Below are 23,010 nucleotides of genomic sequence, written 5' to 3'. Positions count from 1 at the left end.
TACACAATGATGTGCAGTGAGGTTGATGAATAGTAAGGCATTGACTGCAGAGGAAATCAGATGTTTGAAAAAAAAAAAAAAAGCATGAACCCAAAATAGAAAATAAGTTTCCATTTCAATTTTAACTTTAATAGAAAATAATTCATTGTTTTTAGATTATGATTTGATATATATAAATACACACACATCCATCCATTTTCTTCGCTGCTTATCCTCACAAGGATCGCATGAGTGCCGGAGGCAATCCGACCTGTCATTGGGCAGTAGGCAGGGTAAACAACTGGTTGCCAGCCAGTCGCAGGGGCAATTTAGAGTGTCCAATGAATGCATGTTTTTGGGATCCATCCATCCATTTTCTTTTGCTGCTTATCCTCACGAGGGTCGCAAAGAGTGCTGGAGCCTATCCAAGCTGTCAATGGGCAGGAGGCGGGGTACACCCTGAACTGGTTGCCAGCCAATCGCAGGCCACATCGAGACAAACAGCCGCACTAGTCACAATCGCACCTAGGGGCAATTTAGAGTGTCCAATTAATGTTGCATGTTTTTGGGATGTGGGAGGAAATTGGAGTGCCCGAAGAAAAACCATATATATGTATGTATATATATCAAATTCCTAGGTTTTTTTCACCAATGTCTTTTGGTCAAATGGATGGGGATCAGTCACGTGACAGCTCAATGTTAACGTGCTTTCCTGAAGCATCATGGGAGCAATGACTCCACATGACTCGTAGCCGCATTTGCATCCAATGCATTTGAACAGGAATTGTGAAAATTCAGCTATTTTAATGATGAAATTATTGGATCGAAACAGAAAATCAATGTAAAGCACGAAGCATAGAACTATAATGGAAAAATTTAATGGAATCATAAGGTTGTTTTTACTAGTTACAAGCAGTAAAAAGAAAAGACCACTAGGGGGCAGTGCGACTCTCCCTCACTTGCCTACTCTGCATGTCAACTGTAATATATAAATTTAAAAAAAAAAGGTGATAATAGTTTTAAGCAGTAAAGAAAACAGAATTGCTTTGAGCAAATACCTGGAATTACTTTCTTGAAAGACCACAGACCACGTTTGCAACCTTGCTGTATCGATCAACTCCAACCTTACTTTTTAACAGTTAATCCCGCTCTCTGCATTGTTTCCAATTGTATTTGTTCTCTTTGTTTTTAAATGTTTCTCAGCAGCTTTTTATTTTTTGTTTTTAAAGTGCGTATGATCATGAAGACCACATTGTGGTTACTTCGATATATACATTTTTTTCTGTGATAGTTACCTTGATGGGCCTTTATTGTGTATGTTTGAGGGTATTTTCGTGCTCGTCCTAATCACTCCAAAAAGGGCGTACATGGAATAAGACACGCACGCACCCACGCACGTTTGATCTGTTTCATTAGGACGCCACATGAGGTGACAGACCAAGGCCTCATTGTCCCCATCATTGACCAACACCTACGACCGGCACCTCCCGCTCCCGCACTCACGCAGTTGCCACGACAACAAGAATACTGAGCATTCTTTCCCCCGCTGCCCGGGTGACTTTAATTATAGGGTGTGGGAGGGCTTAAGGGATGGCAGAATTCCGGTATGACCATAACGACGCAGGAGGAAAGCGTTCGGGGACACCCGCTGACGAACAAGGGCTTAGTTATACGTACACGCACATGCGCGCCACTCCCTGTCGTGTGTGTGTTTACGAGCAACTTGCACAAATTCTCTCGGGACACGCGCGTGTGCTTGGCCTGCTATGGTAATTACCCCAAGCAGATCACATTTTCAACGTGTGATTTCTTCAAGTCGAAAAAGATTCTTGCTAAGGGGCGATTCAGACATATTGCATGTGGCGTGTTCACATAGAAAAAAAAAATGTGTTCTGAGGAGCTCATAATGCATCGGTCACAAACCCGCCATGGGGCTCAAACACACACGCACACATCAGGAAGGACACCAGTTCAAGGGCTACACAAATGAGCCGTGCCAAAAGGAAAAGGCCGTAAAAGATTAAAGGTCCAACGTCATGAAATGCAGGATTTTTAGTATGTTATTAATGGAAAAAATGGCAGCCGGTATAGACCCATCCGTCTTTTCACCACAAAACATGATTTTCACGTATATGGCTTTATGTAACTCGCACCATGAAAATCCTCTCGAGCGATTTGTTTTCGAGAAGAAGCAGGAAGTGACGTTAGTAGCAGACGCTCAGTCAAGTGGTCTCGTATGTTTCTACTAGTTTTACCTGCTGGAAGGTAGCTCTTTGTTCCTTCATGTTAGCCAAAATGCCGGCTCGTTGTATTGCTGGATATTGTTCGAACACTTGGAAGGATGGATTTACCCTTCATAAGTTTCCAAGAGACCCGGTTCATCATGAAAAATGGGTTGCACAGGCGAAAAAGGACGAGAGCTTCGTGGGTTCCAAATAACAGGTAGGTGTGTATACAGCTACGAGGAAAAAAAAAAAAAACAATAGTTGGGGGGGGGGCCGTAATCCGTAAATCAGGGGTGCTAAATGTGTCGATGTGCCACCCCGGCCGAAGCCGTGATCGGGGGAAGTGGCACCGCCGGGGTGGCTCATCTCTGCCGCGGAGGTGGCTCGGGCGGGAAGGTGGTTTGGCAGTGATCCGCATATCATCTAAATATGGCTCGAAACGATAGGGTATTATTTGCCCCGGTCACTTCACTCAGTTGTGAGATGTTCTCTTCTTCGAAAAGAGCTTCTGTGTCAGAAGGGGCGTCGGAAAAATCTGAATATTGTTCGTCTCCAATAACAGGTGACACAGCGTCTTTTCAATGGCGAATGTCCCGGTGTGACGTCACAGACAGAAGATGCAGCCAATATGGCTACCACTTGAATCTCGAATGAGACTTCCGCAACTTTGCGCATGAATGACCTGCTCTCCGCTCATATTTATTATTTTCGTGTGGACATTGAAGCGAATAATGTTATATGTATTTTTCATTACAATGTCTATTTTCGAATGTTTATAGACATGACACATAAGAGCAACAATTTGTGAAAGGTTGAAGGTTGGTTGAATAGTTTCCCTGGTTTAGTGTCAAGAAACATTTCTACTAGGAGAAATAATTAATGTAACTTAAAATCAGTCAGTCAGTGCTAAGAGAGATTGGCTCAAAAGTACACGCGTTTGAGGTGAAACTGAAACAACTGGCTTTTAACAGCACCACCGGAGGGATGGTGAACCAAATAGATGAAAAGCATATTGACACATTTCCAGTGAGTGTCCGTGCGCTTGGCGAGACTAAAGTGCTGTGTTAATGGAAGCCTCCGTTCTCTCCTGTTGCCGTTTCGGAGGGGTACATTTCTGTTGCCTGAGCAGAATCACGTTCAAACATTACTGAAAGTTGCTCATTTACAACTTCCCCACGGACAAAGTAAATATACTACTAATGTACCGTAATTTCCGGCCTATAAGCTGAAACTTTTTTTCACACGCTTTCAACAATGCAGTTTATGCGGTGATGCGGCTCATTTGTGCATTTTTTTTTTCTAACGACTGCAAGGGGGCACTCGAGCTGAAAAGTTAAGAGTGAGACTGAATATATGTGTTGAGGAAGTGACTTTTACCGGTTTGGCTGTGTTAGCGCTGCGCTCGCGTGTTACTGCCGTGTCTCACTGATTTTTTTACCAGTATGTTTTTTTTGTTTTTTAACCGGCTCTGTTAGCATGGTGGCTCTAGTGCAAGGGTGTCAAACTCTTTTTTTCACGGGGCACATAGTAGTTCCATTTTCCCTCAGGGGGCCGTTACGACTGTGAAACAAAAATATTGTCTTGAATTGTCTCATCATATCTACATCATCATTTTATGAACTAATTTCGGAATCAGAAATCAAAGGTAATCAAAGGTAGGTTTTTTTTTCCCAACAAATCATGTTTGATTACACAAAAATGGATCAATTAATTACTGTGTACTTCCTGCCATCTAATAGAAGAGGATGTTTTTGTTCTGTCTGTCATTGTGCCTTACTGGCATAAATAGATGAATAAAGATACATTATTTCTTGGAAATAATGTGGTTTTTTTTTTTAGCAATTAAATAAAATTGGTTAACTTCCCACTGCACACCGAAGAGCGCTCATGGCACCCTAATGTAGCCCGCCACACTGTTTGAGAATCACTGCTCTAGTGTTAGCGCAGCGGTGCTAGCGTTAGCATGGCGGTGCTAGCGTTACCCTGCTAAAAATTTTCTATGGTAGTTTTCAAGAATTTCTAAAGAATTACAGAACTTTAGGACCCAAGTCCTATAGAATTTCTAGAGAAACATTTTGTTCTGTTGAAATTCTATAGAAAATACAGCCAAAGTTCTGTAATTCTGTGCAAATTCTATAGATTTCTATCGAATTTCTATAGAATTTTTTTAGCTGGGTAGTGTGGCGGCGTTAGCGTGAGCACGGCGGCGCAAGCGTTAAACTGTCTGTGTCCTAACTCTTGTTTCAATGTGGGCACTTGCGGCTGTTACACGGCTGTGGCACTACGTATGTACCAAATGGTATTTCCTTTACAAATGTACTGCATGAGGCTTTTAACCAGATGTGCTCTACAGGCCGGGAATTACAGTACGTAAATCCCATTTTGGAAAAAAGAAAAAAATGAATGAAGTAATTGTGTGGGCCTTGAGTACAACTTTGTCAGCAATTTGCTTTGCTTTCACGTTTGCATCAGGTTAGGCAACTTTGTAACCTTGATGGGCCTTAATCGGCATTTTGTGCATGACAATCAATAATATGTTTTGCACTTTTGATTTTGATGACATGGCACAAATGCCAATAAATCATCGTTGAGCACATATAAACAAAACCGTTCGGACTCACTCACACGAGTGTACATGTTACTTTGTGGAGTTTTTTTTAATACATATGTATAAGATGACGTGCATATTTTGGGGTTGTAGAAGAAATCTGGAATACCCAGAAGAAGAAAAAAAAAAGTCCTAAATTCCACACAGGAAAGCGTGGATCAGAACCCGCAACCTCAAAACTGTGAGGAAGTAAAATGTGTTTGAAATTACTTTAAAAGCAACTTACAGGGTGGTCCAACCACCAGTAAAGATCACCCCAGATTCATTATCTTACCAACCAGCGTGTTGCCTCTTTTATTGAACCTCTTTTAATGGAACAAAATCTCCCCCCCCCTATCCTGTAATCGATGCGGTCCGGGCTGATCGACCCCTCTGCCGCACCGAAGAGGAGGGAGCGAGTGGACAAAGTTGTTCCCGTCTCCCCTCTCTTCGGGGACAGGACGTCCACGCGCCGTCCTCCAGCTGGAGTGGGAAAAGTGAGATCGCAGGGAGTGAAAACCAAAAGGCTTCCATGTGTGCCAGCGAGAAGGGAAATGAGTTCCTTGAGACACACATGCACACACACTTCCTTTACACCCGTCTTCCAATGCCTCCCAAATGTAGTGGAAGAAGAGAGGAATATCATTAGTCACCATTTAGCGGGAATGATATTAATAACAATGAGCGCCATCCTGCTCCTCCACTCCAGGCCTCATGATGCTTTCTGTGGATGTGTCACACGCTGCAAATGTCCACTGTGACTAACTCCACCGCGACCTGCCCTCCGCCAAACGCATCGCGTGCTCGATGCTGCGCTGTCCGGTTTCAGCCACGCTCCCATGTTGATGTGCGTCACCTAATTTTTTTTTTTTTGGCTACGCGAATGGGAGGCGGCCGCAGTTTGTTCAGATAGGTTGAGGCGTGAGAAACGTTAAATAAAAAAAGAGAGAAATGCTCGTTCCCAGGTGGGGTTTGGGGTTGAGATGCAAATGTCTGCTCATCAAGCTGAGCAAAATCCAGCCAAGGATGAAACGAGGAAGCAGTTAGCTCCTCTCTCTCGCCCGACATTCGCGTTTTGCTTTTCCTGAGAGCAGCGTCACATTTTGGGTGGTGGCAGAATAAAAGAAACAACTTTTGTCACTTGCAAGAGTGAAAAGTTTGATTGTGTCATTCCATCAATTTCACTCATATCCCAAATTCCTTTTGGGTGGAAGGGGCCAAAAGGTAAACCATAATTCCCGGCCTGCAGAGCGCACCTGGTTATAAGCCTCACATACATACATTTGTTAAGGAAATACCATTTGGTACATACATACGCCGCAGCCGTGTAAAAGCCCCAACTTCCCACACTGTAACCCACATTGAAACACGAGATATTTAAAACGAAAGATGGTACACATAGTTTAACCCTAGCGCTGCCACGCTAATGCTAGCACCGCCGTGCTAAAGCTAGCGCCGCACTAACAGGGCCGGTTAAAAAAAAAAACATACCGATAAAAATCAATGAAACACAGCAGTGACATGATCGCGATCGACCAGTCGACGGAGTGCCGAGAAAAAAAAAAAAAAAGACATCAGCCGTATTTTTTTTTTTTTTTAACTGTAGCTCACCGACCATGTGCAAAGAACGACAGTACAGCAAAACACGCCGTCAGTGAGTTCCCCCGTATTTTAAGCCCTCGCTTAGGAAATCATAACAAACACAAGTATGGATGCGGCAGTAAAGAAGACAAAATCACTTTCATACGGAATGGGAGGCGGACAACTTTTTAACAATGTCCTTTTCGAAGCGCGTTTGGCTCATCTGCCAGTGGAGTGAAATATGGAGCGGCATTTTCGAACTGTTTATGGAAAATACGACGCCGACATTCTGCCGAAAAGCGAGCTGAGAATGAGAAACGTGAACGGGCTAAAATCCCAACTGGCCGCACAGCAGTCACTTTTCACACAATATAGATCAACAGCGAAAGCCGCCACCGAAGCATCGTTCCGGGTTTGATGCCAGCCCCCCTTGTGTTTCATTTGCATGTTCTCCCCGTGCCTGAGTGGGTTTTCTCCGGGCACTCGGGTTTCCTCCCACATTCCAAAAACATGCAACATTAATTGGACATTCTAAATTGCACCTAGGTGTGGTTGTGAGTGCGACTGCTGTCTGTCTCCATTTGCCCTGCAATTGGCCGGCAACCAGTTCAGGGTGTACTCGCCTACTGCCCGTTGACAGCTGGGACCCTTGTGAGGATAGGCTCCAGCACTCCCCGCGACCCTCGTGAGGATAAGCGTAAAAAAAAATGGATGGATTTTTGTAGTGGGTAGATCGTTGTGACTTGGTCATTCTATTTCATCATTGGTCATTCTAAAAAAAAAAAAAAAAAAAAAAAACATCACCTGTCAATCCCGAGAGGCTGGACGCCTGAGAAGTAGATCTTGGGGTAAAAAAAAGTCCAGACACCCCTGATTTAGTCAATATCGTCGGTTCATGCAGCACACAAATGGGATAAGTTGCCAACAGAGGTATGTGAATGTTTTTAAATCCAGGTTGAAAACTCTTCTTTTCTCTCATGCTTTTTAGTATATATCCACTTTTTGATCATATTACTTGCACTGTATGCGGTTTTAATTGTCTTTTTTGAAATATTTTGTTGGTCAATTTTATTGTTTTTATGCCATTTTAAAGGTTTTGTCTCTTTGATTTCAGGTGCCTTTAATCTGGTAAAACACATTGAGTTACCTCGTGTATGAAATGAGCTATACAAATAAATTTGCTTTGCTTTGGTGCTTGAGTAATGTACTTTGTTGCATGCAGCGCTGTATGAACTTTATTGATTGATTTTGAGTTCCCCGTGAACTGCGGATTACCATTTTAGATCATTTGTATGCCGTGTTTGTGCAAAATTTGTCATCATGAGAATTCACAGATCACACATGATACAGTGTGGCAACGGCGTACTCGTTTGTGTGTGTTAGTCTGCAGAGAGCATACAACCTTGTCCATAAGTCAACATCTGCTCCTCGCTTTGAGGGGGATCCCAATGATGCAGTGCAACACTACACAGCGCATGAGCGTGCACTCTTTCCGCGTGGTTTTATTTAATCGGCCAGTAATTCTCCGCATATGTGCACGCGTCACCGTGTGCACTTCGTGCGCTAAAAAAGCCGCGCGCAACCCGTCACGCTTACCGCCATCGTGTGGAGCTTTTGCACCGATGCACTTGCGTCGTGTCGCGCACTTGCATTTGGCTCCGGGGCGCGAAGTTCCTTCCTGCCCCGTGTGCCGAAACATCCGGCCGTGTGTTTTGTGTGTGTGTGATCTTGTGCACGGAGAGACAGCCATCATTAAGGGCTCCTAGCGAGAGCGGGATTACAGGGCTATTAGATCCAAGTCACACGCAGGCTGCTTTTTATCCGACAGCGTAAAACGCATTCCGGTGGCAACACATAAATACGTGGCAAGCACCGGACGCACAGACTCATCAGCTCACATGCACGAAACGCGCAGCCGGAGACGAGTTCTGATGTTTGCCTCGTCTCGCATGTCATGTGACTGTAGAGTGAGGTTAAAGGTCAGGGATCTAATCCCCAGACAGACTGACCTTTCGGGGCAGCCAGACTGAGAAAGATGGCAATAGGGGGGGAGTTGTTGACAATTCACATACGCTCACATTCCACTTTTCACAACCGGCGTCAAGGTTTCCGTTTTGACTTTTTTTTTTTTTTTTTTTTTAAACACAGACCTCTTTAAGTAGTTCAGTATTTCTCCCCGCCATCTGCTGCAAGTCTTTATGAGCCCGACTCAGCTGCAGTGCCACCTGCTGTTTGGAAATCTGCAGCTCTTGAGGAGTCGCCTCCTCCAGCCTCCTCCTGTCCTCCGCCGGTTGTCCTTCTCTTTTTCCTCACTTGTCTTTTTCTCCTCCCGCAGTTCTGGCAGCTCCCTTTCTTTCCCGTCGAGCTGAGCGTAAAAATAATGTTTAGATTATTTTACATTTGACAGCCTTGCCTCGTATTCCAATCATCCATCCATTTTCTTTTCAGCTTATCCTCACGAGGGTTGCGGGGAGTGAGTGCTGGTGCCTAGCTGTCAATGGGCAGCAGGTGGGGTACACGTTCATACTGTGATTTACAAAAAACATCTAAATACACTCACCAATTACTCAGTATTTGACTTTTTTCTTTTTTAAATGTTGTATTTATCCATCCATTTTCTTTGCCGCTTATCCTCACGAGGATCGCGGGGAGTGCTAGAGCCTATACCACCTGTCAACAGGCAGGAGGCGGGGTACACTCTGAACTGGTTGCCGGCCAATCGCAGGGCACATGGAGACAAACAGCCGCACTCACAATCGCACCTAGAGGCAATTTAGTGTCCAATTAATGTTGCATGTTTTTGGAATGTGGAGGGAAACCGCAGTGCCCAGAGGGAACCCACGCAGGCACGGGGAGAACATGCAAACTCCACACAGGCGGATCCAGGATTGAACCCGGGACCTCAGAACTGTGAGGCCAACGCTTTACCAGCTGATCCACCGTGCCGCCCTTGGCTTGTATTATGTATCTATATGTGTGGCTTTGTAATGTCATTCTCAATAGTTTCTTCTTCTTCTTCTTTTCCTTTCGGCTTGTCCCGTTAGGGGTCGCCACAGCGTGTCATCTCAGATGAACGCATATTTGTTTGGCACAGTTTTACGCCGGATTATGCTATCAACTCAAATGCTACCAGATACACTCATTACCATGGCAACGCCAACGACAATGGATCACCCTATGTACATTGTGACAATAAAGTGGGTAAAAGCGTGTGGTGGTTGTAACTGGTGCTCGGGAAAGGAGATACATTCAAGGATTGCTTTAACTATGTTCACATACTTTTAAGATGCTACAGGCAACAAAATCTTCTGTATCTTAGCGCTAGCACTAATGGCTGTAAGTAGACATGCTGACATTCTGTTGGCTCATGCCCTAAAGTTTTGGCGTGTGTGTGAAGTTTGACGGAAAAAAAAGATACATTTTACTATATTTATTTCCCATGCACTTCAAATAAATGCCAGAAGAGTGTCTTAAACAACACATTTCCAAGCATATGTCTTGTGTACGCGTTGTGCTTCATTGTTCTCTATTGCACTTTTCAAGGTTTTATTTTGTTTTGCGTCCAGGGTCTTTTGTGGCTCAACCTTCTCGCTTTTCCTGCATCTTTTTTTTTTCTACCACCCGTATTATTCCCTCGGTACAAACACAATGGCGGCGTGCCTTTACGAAGGGCGTTTCATTGACACGGCGGAACATTTATTGCACAAATACGCATCGCGCAAGGACATTCGTGATCGGCCAGGCATAGAGCAGAAACACAACGTGGGAAGTATCTGATCTAAAGTAATTAAATTACAAAATATGCTGTGGGGGAGGAAAAAAAAACAGGCGTCTTTCTCAAAATAAAGATGTAAGTGAGCACAATAATAGATTGTGGTAATTCAATTTACAAGAACAAGATAATGGATTTTACACCTTGTGCTGAGGTGGTTTGTTGTCAGCAGCAGCTGGCTCTTCTTCCTGTGGATCGTCACCTCGAGTTCTGACTCTTTGTGAAGCGACTCTCTCCCCTCCTGCAGCGCATTCCGGGCTTTCTCCTTTTCCAGGGCCACAGTTAACTGTACAATGACAAAAAGTTCAACCGCAATAACCGCAGTTGTGTAAAAACGTGCTACTTTTGTTGTCGACTTCTGTGTCAGGGCGCTGCTTCTCCAATCTACCGGGATCAGCGCAGCGATGTTTGACTCAAGTTCACCAATCGGACGACGCAAGAACACACAAAGTCTTCTATAGATACTTTTCACGTAACGTCATGAGTCACATGACTTTTATTTACGACGCCTACTGGACGGCAAAAATACAATACAACTCGTGTCTTTTAGTGATCTTTTTGTAAATATTTTCTTGCTAATAAGCGTTTTACGGCGTGACTTATGGTTGTAAGAACAGTCAGAAAAATAGGTCTGACACTTCAAGCATTGTTTATCTTTTTCTGGGCATTCAGCTAATTTACCGTGGTATTCTCCCAACTTGTTACATATCTTTATGGAGGTCTTTGGGCTGTCAATATGCCTACTAGCACAAGCAGTGAAACTTTGCTTTCCAGGTTTACGGTGGATAACTTGAACCTCGTGGCTGTCGCTAGCCATAGCCTTTAGCTGCGCTTTTGCTAACTCGTGGGAGCAGGCTATGCCGGCGTGAGCACCGGCCCCTGGCTGAGTAGCTTTTCACGCACACTCGGTGAGTTGGCAGCGAAAAGTATGCGGTCTCTGACCAGCTCATCGCCGTTTGTGTAGTTACAGTCTTTAAGCAACAGCTTGAGTTCTGTCCCAAAGTACTCACATGACTCACAGGTACCTTGTGCCTTCTCGTGAAACTTAATATCTAGCAAATACAGAGTTTGGTTTGGGAGTGAGGTGATCAAGAGAATTTATTTCAAATAAGTTTTCAGCAACTTATCGTCGTCTCCGGTCAGTACGTACGTACGTACGCAATCGCAATTACCACACTTGCTATATACGAGAAATACTACAGCGGAATCTAATAACGAGACGATACTTGCTCTCAAGTTTCCCATGTGGCTTCTTTCTTTAGTCCTCACTCCAGCACGAGCGCCTCAATCGCTTCTGGTTACAGTTTTCGTTTGTCAAAGGACTTTCACGATAAAAGCTCAAATGATAACCGTAGCTAAAACATTACAGTATACACTTATCGCCTCCTAGCCATGATATGGAGACACAATCTCGCCGTCCAAAATGGCGTCGTAAACAAAAAGACGTGGTCGGTCGGCGTGACGTCAATGAAAAGCATCTATCGAGCTTCACAGGTCGATCAAAGTGAGTCGTGACAGCCGCTTTGTGACTCATGTTTACAATAGAGTACATAATACCGAAAACTACAGCTTTAAAATTCAGCATCATTTTGCCACTGCAAAATTATGGATATTTCAGCCCACGTCTAATTTGAAAAAGTTAAAAGTACTGCACTAAGTTGCAGATGTTTTTGTTGTTGTTGTGGCTGTGCATATGGCAACATTAACACTATTTTATGGTCACATGAATCTTTTTGGGTATGTTCAGTTCTCTCTCTCTCACACACACCCACACACACGCACACGTACACACACTATCAATAAGTCTGGTCAGGAAACAGCTTCTTCATTCAGTCATTGTAGTGGGTAGAGCAAATAATATTCCTGTAAGGCCCGATGCATTTGTTGTTGTTGTTTTTTCTTTCCCAATGAAAGAAGTGTGTGCAGAGTCCAATTTAACATGAGTTTGAATATGATCTGTTACCAACTAAAATAATACTTAAAACATAACATCTCTTTTCCAACGGTGACCCGGCTGAAAAGGCAGGCAGCACGTTAAATGTCAAGTCCAAGTCAATCATATTCAAATTTGGTGCAGTTGTTTATTTTCACCTTCCTATTATTAGTTTGTGCACACAAAGAAGTGGGTTGTGCGCACGACCTACTAATATGCATACACAAACTACTACTTCGTATGCACATACTACTAATTTATGTGTACAAAATAGTAAGAACGAGCACACTAAGTATATATACATAGTTATATGGCTATTTACAGATAAAATCTTTAATGTGTAGCCATTAAAGAGTAATCAATCACCGCTAATATTTAGTTATTTCAATACATCATCTATAGTCATTTACTACTTTATTTATAGCCATTAAAAGACAAAAACTATTCCTGATGTATATTTTTTTTATAGTTGTGTGTTTGTAGTAAAAGAAAGTGTGTCCTTGTGTGTGTGACTGATAGAAAGGCTTTGATTTCCACATTGAGCAATTTATTAATGCAAATCACAGCTTTTCAATCGGTCAAGTTTCCACTTTTAACACAAGTACTAACCACTGACCTAAAAAAAAAAAAAAAAAAGAGGTGTGTCGATTGGTTGGAGCCAGGTGGCCGCCATCTTGGTAGTCCCAAAACGTGTGGAAGACACAGTTTACAGATTGGATTATGGCAGGGTTTTTCTCAAAATTTGGCATGTAGGATTAAAAATGGTCGCGTGAGCTTGACATTTTTTCAGTTCTGGTAACATGAAAGATTTTTAATTCGACTTGGTAAGCCAAAAAAGGCCAAGTGCAAAGGAAAGACATAGAACACCGTGACTACGAAGAAACCTTGCATATCACCTAAGGCCCGATTTCCGTGACATGTTAACGTTTCCCAAAAAGCACTATCATCATAACACAGCAAAAATCTAAGCATCTTTTGTCATAAAAACATTCAATTTTAAGTCAATCAGTGAGATATATTTTTGGAAAAAAGGAATTGCAATGGGAAAATACATTGGAAACGCATTGTTCATTTGTTGTCTCTGCGACGTCCTACTTCAGACAGAAAATTTAAACTTGTTTCCTCGCATTTGAAAATCAAATTCAATTTGCAGGGGTCTGTTTTATGAAATTCATCAAAAAATTCAGAGGATATGTATTTTCTTGCTTATCCACTGATGAAATTTTTCACGAAAAACTGTCGGCCTGTAAAGGTGAAGCAAAGAGTGAACCGTGAACAACAACAACCGTAAACAAAACTTTGTTCAAGTGAATTAACTCATCAGAAAATAATAAAAACCTTTACAAACAAAGTTTAACAGTGTCAAAGTAAATCTTTCTAACTTACCTCTGGAATGTTTTCTCACAGCCACGAAACTGGCGATTAACGCACAGGTCGGCACGGTTGTTTTGGGAGTATCAAGATGGCGGCTGGCGACTTCCGTTTTGGTGGCCAATTTTTTTTTAGATCACTGGTACTGGCAAGTATTCTTCTTCTCTTTGGTTGTCAAGCTTTCATACGCAAGCCTTGGCTGACATCGGCCCCCGAGATAACATTCTGGAAACATCCCGGTCTCAGATATTGTCGGGTCTGGCTTTGTTCCCCAACACGACCGTGTCCACGCAGACGAACGGCAGGCCGGCCGCATGTACGGTAATTGATTGTAGTCATTCACGTCGCACGTGTTTTTGTTGAGTTTCGCAACTTCCAGCTTTCACACAGTTATTACTGTGGCTCTCGCCTTTGTGGACACATCAACAGGAAGTTCTAACAGGATGTCACAAAAGCAAAAACAACAAACAAACAAGGCAGACGGGTGGCCTTATTTCTATAGCCTATTATATAAATAACGTGTGACTGAACTTGTTAAAATGCTTCGGAACAATCATTAGTTTGACATAACATTTGATGGTATTAATCAAAACTGAACCAAAATATAATATTGGCAATGGCAATTGTTAAGATACAGCTCTCATCTTAAAAATAAGTCAAAATCAGTCGAGCTGTCAAATTGGCCTGGGAGGCTTTGTAGCGGTCCCTCATCTCCGATTGCAAATTTACTGTACGTTCGTGCGAGTGTGACAAAAAAGAACAGCGGGAGTGGGTGTCAAGGCAAAATGGCAAAGACTAATAAGTACGCGTGCGTTTTTGCACGCCCAAGCGAGAGTGTTACGCTTGAGGTTTTGTGACACCGTTTAAAAAGGGTTTGGTTGCGTGAGTCGCATCAAAAGAGAAAACAACACTTCCTCTTTATGGGGAGAATTTGCGTGTGAGGGGCATAATTGGTTTGTGCGTTCTTATATCCTAACTCTCTCTTTCTCTCTTGTGTGTGCGTGTATGTATAATAGGTGTGTGCGTGTATGTGTGTATACAGCTGCTGGGTGTGTTTAAAAACGGTACCCAAGTGACCACTTCCTTTTCCATGGGTGTAGGCCAGGAAACCCAGATTGAACAATAACGTGACACAATAAATGGCCCCCGGCATAAACTTTATGTTATTTGTGTCAGGGATGATGATGAAATAGGTCTGCCAATGTTTTTTTTTTTCTTTCCTTCTTTTTTTAACCAATCTGACAATTGTTCAGTTTCCCTTTGATCCCCCGGCACATATTTCAAGACAAAGCGGGTTTGTCTGTGGGACGAAACGTGTTTGCGCAGCTGAATCAAGGTCATTGGGAAGCCAAGGGAGCGCTGAATTATACACACTTTGTTTTTTTTTTTTTAATGCAAAAGCACCGTAATTATGGTTCCACATCAAAACAAATGGTACCAACTCGCAGTGTCTCCCTTTCTAACATCCATCCATCCATCCATCCATCCATTTTCTTTGCCGCTTATCCTCACGAGGGTCAAAGGGAGTGCCGGAGCCTATCCCAGCTGTCAACGGGCAGGAGGTGGAGTACAGCCTGAAGTGGTCGCCAGCCAATCGCTGGCCACGTAGAGACAAACAGTCGCACTCGCAATCACACCTAGGGGCAATTTAGAGTGTCCAATTAATGTTGCATGTTTTTGGGATGTGGGAGGAAAACGGAGTGCCCGGAAGAAACCCACGCAGGCACGGGGAGAACATGCAAACGCCACACGTGCGGGGCCGGAATCGAACCTGGCTCCTCAGAACTGTGAGGCCAACGCTTTACCAGTTGACCCACTGTGCCGCCCCTTTCTAACATTTGTAAGTTCAATTTCAACTCTTAATTGGGATATGAAACCACATCAATCATTCTTGGCAGAGAAAGAAAAGGCATCTACACTGTTTGATGAATGCAAGGCAGATCAGTTTTAAATGTGTCTATCTATCTATCTATCTATCTATCTATCTATCTATCTATCTATCTATCTATCTATCTATCTATCTATCTATCTATCTATCTATCTATCTCTATCTATCTATCTAATCATCTATCTATCTATCTACTTTTTTTTAACAAGCACTCCGGTGAATGGAAATTTTCAACTGGCAATCTTAAGCTCCGCCCCCTGAGCTACAGTTGCCATGTCCCACAAGCTTCTAAAATGGCGACTGAACAGAACAGGTTTGAACTGGATTCTCTATTGCGTAATCCAGATAATATTGGGGTATGTTTTTTGCCAAATGCGTCGGACTTGTCCAAGAGAGTTCTACAGAGAGGTCTCAACTATTTCACGCGAGAATATGTACACGGGATTAAGAGTTTGGACGGAGCAGGACGCAACGTCAGAGTTACGGCGAAACGTTGGCGATCGATGCAAAAAAGTTTGACGCCTCACAAACTTCATATTGAAATCCAACAGGATAAAATTGTGGAATCATACTGCGTATGTAAAGCTTTTTACTTGGAAAGATCATGAGTAATATCATTGTAGTCTTTATAAGTGAGTGTGTGTATTCATTTGACTTGGCTCGTAATTGAACCCAGAAAAGTCTGATGTGACACAAACGGGCAAATAGACATTTCTCTCGCATGACGTGGCGCATTTACATATCCCTAACTCGACTCTCTCTCTCTCTCTCTCTCGCATAAAACATGACACACTTCATTCAGCAGGTCAGTGATATGCTAACAAAGTGAAAGTTGTTCTCCTGCACTGATAATAATTCAATCAAACTCAGAGAAGATACTTCTCCCTCACTTACCTTCGAACATACAGCCTTGTGTTTGTTGATCTTGTCCACACTTAGTTGTACGTGCGCTCTTCCGCAAGCCTTAATCCATCGTAGACACTTCGTCAACTGTGTTCTAGGCTCTGGAAAATGAATCAAGCGGGCCCCTTGTAACCTAACAGGATAGCTTTCATCAGAATTGCACGTTCCCCAAGCGCATTTGAGGACCGTTTTCTTCGTAACATTAACTTTTCCAAGCGGACGCTACTGACAACCAGCATTGCTTGTGGGACAACACGGCGGCAACGGCGTGTCATGCCAGGGGTTAAGACAATGGGGCTATCTGATTGGCTATTATTGTACGAATGATTGACAGGTCGGAACAGTCCATTATGTTGAAGCCTGGGAGCTGCCCTTTCTTTCCCAATTTTGCTACTGTGTGTTCGCACTACTGTACCCAATATGACAGCTGCTGTCTGTGGTCCTGCTCAGGCCTGGTCTCGGCTCTTCCACAAGACTCTGTCAACACGTCCCTGAAAATAAATACATTTACTCATTCTTATGCTTAAACGATTATGCAGTGCAAATTACTTACATGGTACCATAGATAACAAGTGAACAAAATACACTTGGGAGATCAAATAAGAATCGCTTAAATGTGCTGTGGCGGAGAAAGAATGTGCCATCAGGTCAATGGCAACATTTGAAACCCGCCTCAAATAGCAACTGCCGCAGGAGTAAATAACCAATTCCCTCGCTTGATACCACTTCCATCTGTTTTTAAAAACCATTACTGATCTGCACGAAATGCCTTAAGATACCCACATGAGACCAAACCACATGTACATCCTTCTTCGTAAGTCACTTCATGTGCTCGATAACATTCATGCACGCTCCTATTTTTGATGATCCAAAAGCCAAATCCGGTTTGGGGAACAATGGAGAGGTGGCAGCTTAAAATAAAACACGGAATAAAAAATAAACAAATAAATAATAAATACATATGTAATAATAAATAATAATAATAATAATAATAAATACATTAAATATAATAAACAAATAAAGAAATAATAAAACAATAAAAATAAAAAATGAAATCAAGTGAAAGATGGAGAAGAGATGTTAAATCTTATCAATTAAGAAAAAGCTTTCATGGAAGCAAATGAGTTCATTTGAGATGAGTAAAAGCAGAAAATGCTGCAAATGCATGTCAGCATCACATCTTGGATGAGGTTCAATTTGGAACTGGATGTTCCAATTCTACTCCAGTGTGAATCAACAGCTTGATACGCACTTGAGACTATGAGCGCACGCACAGGAAAGGGTTAGTGTCTTCCTATTTGTGTTTGTGTGCACAAGCGTGGCTCTCTCGGGGGACGGCAAAACCTTAACTATGACAAAGAGCAGCATCTACATTCCATTGCATCGAAGTCGAGGCAGAAATGTTATCCACGCCACTGGCTCCAGTTAATCACATCAGCCGACTCACCCCGCACACAACGAGGCATACTTATATATTATATATACAATATGCACTCACGAGAGTTGCAGTTGTGAGTCCTAAAGCTCATTTAAATATGTTACAGACTTTTTGAGGGATGGGGAGATTGGCTGAAAAAGAGCCATTAAAAGATTCCATCAAAAGATGCCAGCCTATGAAGCGAAACAGAAGATGCGCCAAATTGTGTTGTAGATGTGTCAGAATGCTAACGATTTGCCGTGCAGACCAGCGTTAGAGAGAGCAGCCCAAGATAAATCAAAGAAATCAAGCAATAATACGTTTGATTTAGAATATGACCCGACTAAAACTTAGTCCTCCAAATATTAATTGGGCCAATATGACATTTAAATACACTCAAATACTGAGTAACTGGGCGGCACAGTGGAGCAGCTCGTAAAGCGTTGGCCTCACTGTTCTGAGGTCCCGGGTTCAATCCCAAACCCACCTGTGTGGAGTTTACATGTTCTCCCCGTGCCTGCGTGGGTTTTCTCCAGGCACTTTGGTTTCCTCGCGCATCCCAAAAACATGCGACATTAAATGGACACTCGAAATTGCCCCTAGGTGTGATTGTCAGTGCAGCTGTTTGTCTCTATGTGCCCTGCGATTGGCCGGTAACCAGTTCAGGGTGTACCCCGCCTCCTGCCCTGTTGACAGGTGGGATAGGCCCCAGCACTCCCCGCGATCCTCATGAGGATAAGCGGCAAAGAAAATGGATGGATAAATACATTTAAAAAAGAAAAAAGTCAAATACTGAGTAATTGGTGAGTGTATTTAGATGTTTTTTGTAAATCACAGTATGAACGTCAAATATTGAGAAATCTAAAATTAGAACTGTGCAACTTGTGATACATGCTCAAAAAAAGAATCATTAACAAAAACAAAAATAAATAAAATCAGAGACTGTTGTGTGTCCCTATCTCCCCTGCGATTGGCTTGGCAACTAGTTCAGCATCTATCCTGCCACATGTCCAGTGACAGTTGGGATAGGCTCCAGCACTACTGCGACCCTTATGAGGATAAGCGGCTAAGAAAATGGACAAAGTAACACAAACTAAGGAACCTTCAACCTAGAGAAGTGGTCTTACATTAAATCTGTTTATTTACACTTGAGAAACAGCACAAGGCTTACCAACCAGAGCTAAAATAGAAAACCATAACGCATTTTCTCAAGTTTGAGGTGGAGTACTTGTAGGCTGAAATGTGGACATTTTTAGGCAGAAACAGATGCACGAGATACCCATTCATTTACTTTGTATGAAAGATAAACATTGATGTAATGTGAGCCTAGCTGTGTACAACCAGCGAGTCTCACGCTGTTGTTCCTGTACTGTAAAATTGTCACTTTGAAAACTTTGCATCTCTGGGGGGGACGCAGAGACTTTGGGCTCTATCTTCGTAGTAAAAGCATCAGCGGCAGCGGAAAATGCCAGCGAATGCAGATTTTTGTGTCACCACAAGACTCACCCTTGGCCAATTTGATAGAAAAATTAAAGTGTGTCGCATGAAAACTACTCAGACTTGCATAATTTAATACAATTGTTACTTCAATAATGGAGTAAATGTAGCGTGTTACTACCCACCTCTGGTCATAACTGAGATAATCACACTCTTGTTTCCGTGTGATGAATCCTGAGACCGGAGGGGTTTTGCAGTTCAAAAAAATCCTCGCGACTGAGGATTGGACTGCTTTTGTTCATGAAGCAAACTGCTGCAAGACTGTGTTTGTGTGCGTTTGCTCGCTCCATAACATGAACCGTTACAACACATCATTCTGTTGAGAGAGAAAGAAAAAAAAAGCAGATGTCAGGAAGAGCAATATACAAAACTGTCAAGCCTGCATGCGTTTGCGCTCGCATGTGTTTCTGTGCGTGTGTTTGACCCTCCGAGGAGTGCAATCGTGCAAATTCAGCCCTCAGAAGGAGGTCTGGGGGGATTATAGGGAGGAATGATGGGAAAATCTGGGAGCACTCTCTCATTTGCTCACACGGCAGGCTGCTTTTAAGGGCAGGCAAGTGTGTGTGTGTGTGTGTGTGTGTGTTGCGATGGTGGTGGGGGCTGCCACCTCATCAAGTGCAACATTCTATTTTTCCCGCTTTATGATGATTCAATCTTTGTGTGAGCCCCAGACAAAGAGGGATGACCGCACCGCAAACGATGTCCACGTTTCAACCGCGAAACTCGAAAGGGCAGCGCTGCGCCGTCTTAATTTGTTATGAATCACCAATTAAAAAGAAATCGCCAGTGACATCATCTCACACTCTGTGACTCATTTCACAAGCGTGTAATTGAGAAACGATGCGGACGAGGAAGGTAATTAAAACTGCAGTGCAAAAATTCTCTCACTGTCTGCCAGCCATTCGGAGCAGGAATTTTTATGTTATTATGTGATTTACAACACATTTCTTTCGCCAGATAGTATTTCAAATGAATAGATGCTTGTTTTGGCAGCAAGCAAAAAGAAATCAATAAAAAAATAAAACAGCTTGCCCAAGAACAAAAACATGCACCTACTAATCTGACCCCAAATCCCAAACATTCATCATTTCCATTCAAAATCGAGAGTTCTTCTTCTGACAAGAGAAGCAAATAAATAAAATAAAAATCTGAAGAAGCTGCACGACTCCATAAACATACGACTTGAATGGCAATCTACAATTGATTATTATATTATCCATCATTTAACGTCACATGCAGCAGCAGAGACGGAAAAGGGCTCCTGACCATTTATTCACGCATGTTTATCGTTTTATCTTAAAATACTCCTTATATGTCTTCTATTTGTCAAAGTGTGTTTTCGACTTTGTTCCACTTGCACTGTATCAATGAATGATGCGCGCACACACGCGCAGCGAAATTCCATATTTTACCACGGAAATCACTGACCGTTGACTCGTTGCGGCCGTAAAAGGGATTTCTCTGGATGTTCCGAAAAACAAATCCAGCATCCGGCATTGCGAAGGCATCCGCATTGAACAGGTGCTTGGTGCACGCTATTTTATTACAGCATCCGACTGCCCAGCTGCAAAGGCGGAAGTTCTTTTTGCATCCGACGTCAACACGTTCTAAGTCACTGATGAGCACCTTCGTGGCAAACAAAAGAGAGGATGAGGAGTGGATAGGCGAAGCTCAAAGGCATGCAAATTGCTAAGATATCATTACGAACAGACGCTAAACATTGAAAGAAGTGATTTGGTGGATCATTATACTTGTTACGACGGGATGGCCATTTTCGCAGAGACTAACCAACTTTGAACATCAGCATCACAAAGCCAATATATCATAAATAAAAAATAAATATCCGAATGTCCATCGATATGGAAACATAAATAAAATGCACACCCACGCAGGATGCCAGGTTTGAACAAGAAATTAGTTCTTCAATGCACACGTCCCTTCAGAATGTGGGAAAGTTCAAAAAAAATATTCGTATTTCGAATAATAGATAGGATAACATTGATTAGTCCCACAATGGGGAAATTTACATCGTTTCAGCAGCAATTGTGGTTAAAAGAAATTTAAATACATAATATGCATAGACAGCTGGGATAGGCTCCAGCACTCCCCGTGACCCTTGTGCGGATAAGCGGCAATGAAAATGGATTGATGGATGGATAAATACGACATTTAAAAAAAAAATTGTCAAATACTGAGTAACTGGTGAGTCTCTTTAGATGTTTTTTGTAAATCACAGTATGAACGTCAAATATTCAAAAATCGAAAACTGGAACTGTGTAACTGTGTAACTGATACGTGCTCAAAAATAGACAGCACTCTCCATGACCCTTGTGGGGATAAGCGGCAAAGAAAATGGATGATTGTATGAATGTCTATCAATATGATAAAGATATGTAAACATAGATAAAACGCACACCCACACAGCATGCCACGTCCCTTCAGAATGTGGGAAGGTTAAAAAAAATCATATTTGTAATAAATATTTGCAAACATAAGATAGGATAGCGTTCATTAGTCCCATTGTGGGGAAATTTGCATCATTTCAGCAGCAATTTTATTTAAATACATAATATAGCATGCAAGAGACACCTACAAGATGTGCATTGCACAAAATAGAAACTCTGTCATCCATACATAAAGTATCCAATTCAGTTGCTCAGCATTGTTGTTTGTGTGAAAAATGGAGTGCTGAGTTTTATTTTGACATTTACGATGCAATTAATCTGCTTTCATTGACTTGCATTTGTCGCTACCAGGTTTGAAAACAGAAATCTTGGATTTTGACGAATGGTGCTGTACGACTTAAAACTGGCGCAATATAGGGGGACTTCGTCCTCTGTTCCTAAGCCTTTGCGCCTTCCGTGTGGAGTATCATCACATGTTACTCGGTATAGGATGCCAGATGAGGCTGTGGAGCCATCATGGACGGCTGAGTGGAGAAATAAATCAGCTTAATTGAACACACCAGGCTCCTAGTGGCTTAGAAAAAAAAAAAAAAAAAGAATAGCTGCAGATACAATGTGAACAAATACGGCGTCCGTTCAACCCCTGCGGAAATACGAGAGCCTCCGCATGGGTGCGCACATGCGGGTCGAAGTGTGTCTCCCTGCATCGCGGCGCGTCGCTCTCCGCTTATCGACGTCCGCGCATCTGTGCACAGCCGAGTGTGAGAAACGTGACTCCACGCCAACGAAAGAAGTGCTTCCATCTGTTGCGCGCTCCTCATAGCGGACTCGCTTCTCACTGGCACTTCGTAGAGGCCACGATCTCCTGCAGTCATCCAAGAGTTGATCTCAGCTGACTTTAAAGGACCCCCCCCCACCCCACCCCCAGCGCACCTCCTTTTCCACCCTCCGTGTGAATGAAAAGGAAGAGACGAGATGAAGTAGAGGAAGCAGATGATTTGTAGGGGAAATGACAGCGATCTAATTAGTTTGTAGGAAATTAGGAGAAAAGAGACCAAGGGAAATAAAGTCGTTTGACACGTGACACGAGAGAGGGCAGCTATATACCTGATCAGCTCTTCTCCGTACTCCCTCTCGGACTCTTTTTTTCTGCAGCAGCGCTTTTTTCTTGTCCCTGGAGAAAGAAAGTGAATAACGTGAGTATCGCTCAGCTGGCGCCTCTCAGTTTTCACTCGATCCCTCCGTTTGCTCGGTAAAGTCAACATATGCATCAACATAAATACTCCCAAAGTCAAACGAGAATTTCAATATTTCCTACAGTCAGGCCTCCTAAGTCTCACAAAACGCCCAAAGAAATGGTCAGTATATCTTGTGAGTGTTCATTTAATAAAGCATCAAAGAATTATTCTGGTTATGGTTGGCAGTTTTCCCCATTTACTCTAAAACAGGGGT

At 42.7% G+C, this 23,010-nt stretch overlaps 1 long non-coding RNA gene across 1 annotated transcript in view; it reads right to left on the bottom strand.

Moving 5' to 3' along the window:
- Nucleotides 1–7,177: 7,177 nt before the first annotated feature.
- The window catches only part of LOC133505145 (uncharacterized), a 106,009-nt gene continuing 90,176 nt past the window's right edge, over nt 7,178–23,010 (bottom strand). The window contains exons 7-15 of the long non-coding RNA XR_009796158.1: nt 22,666–22,732; nt 22,238–22,423; nt 20,582–20,779; nt 19,279–19,469; nt 16,655–16,730; nt 16,231–16,340; nt 10,288–10,430; nt 8,523–8,737; nt 7,178–8,134 (exon numbers count right to left, since the gene is read on the bottom strand). This is a non-coding gene — a long non-coding RNA (uncharacterized LOC133505145). The remainder of the gene's footprint in view (nt 8,135–8,522; nt 8,738–10,287; nt 10,431–16,230; nt 16,341–16,654; nt 16,731–19,278; nt 19,470–20,581; nt 20,780–22,237; nt 22,424–22,665; nt 22,733–23,010) is intronic.

The sequence above is a fragment of the Syngnathoides biaculeatus genome, chromosome 8 (assembly GCF_019802595.1).
Source record: "Syngnathoides biaculeatus isolate LvHL_M chromosome 8, ASM1980259v1, whole genome shotgun sequence".
NCBI classification, from domain to species: domain Eukaryota; kingdom Metazoa; phylum Chordata; class Actinopteri; order Syngnathiformes; family Syngnathidae; genus Syngnathoides; species Syngnathoides biaculeatus.
The sequence above is the reverse complement of the archived record's forward strand: the minus strand, read 5'-3'. Positions and strand labels throughout refer to the sequence as shown.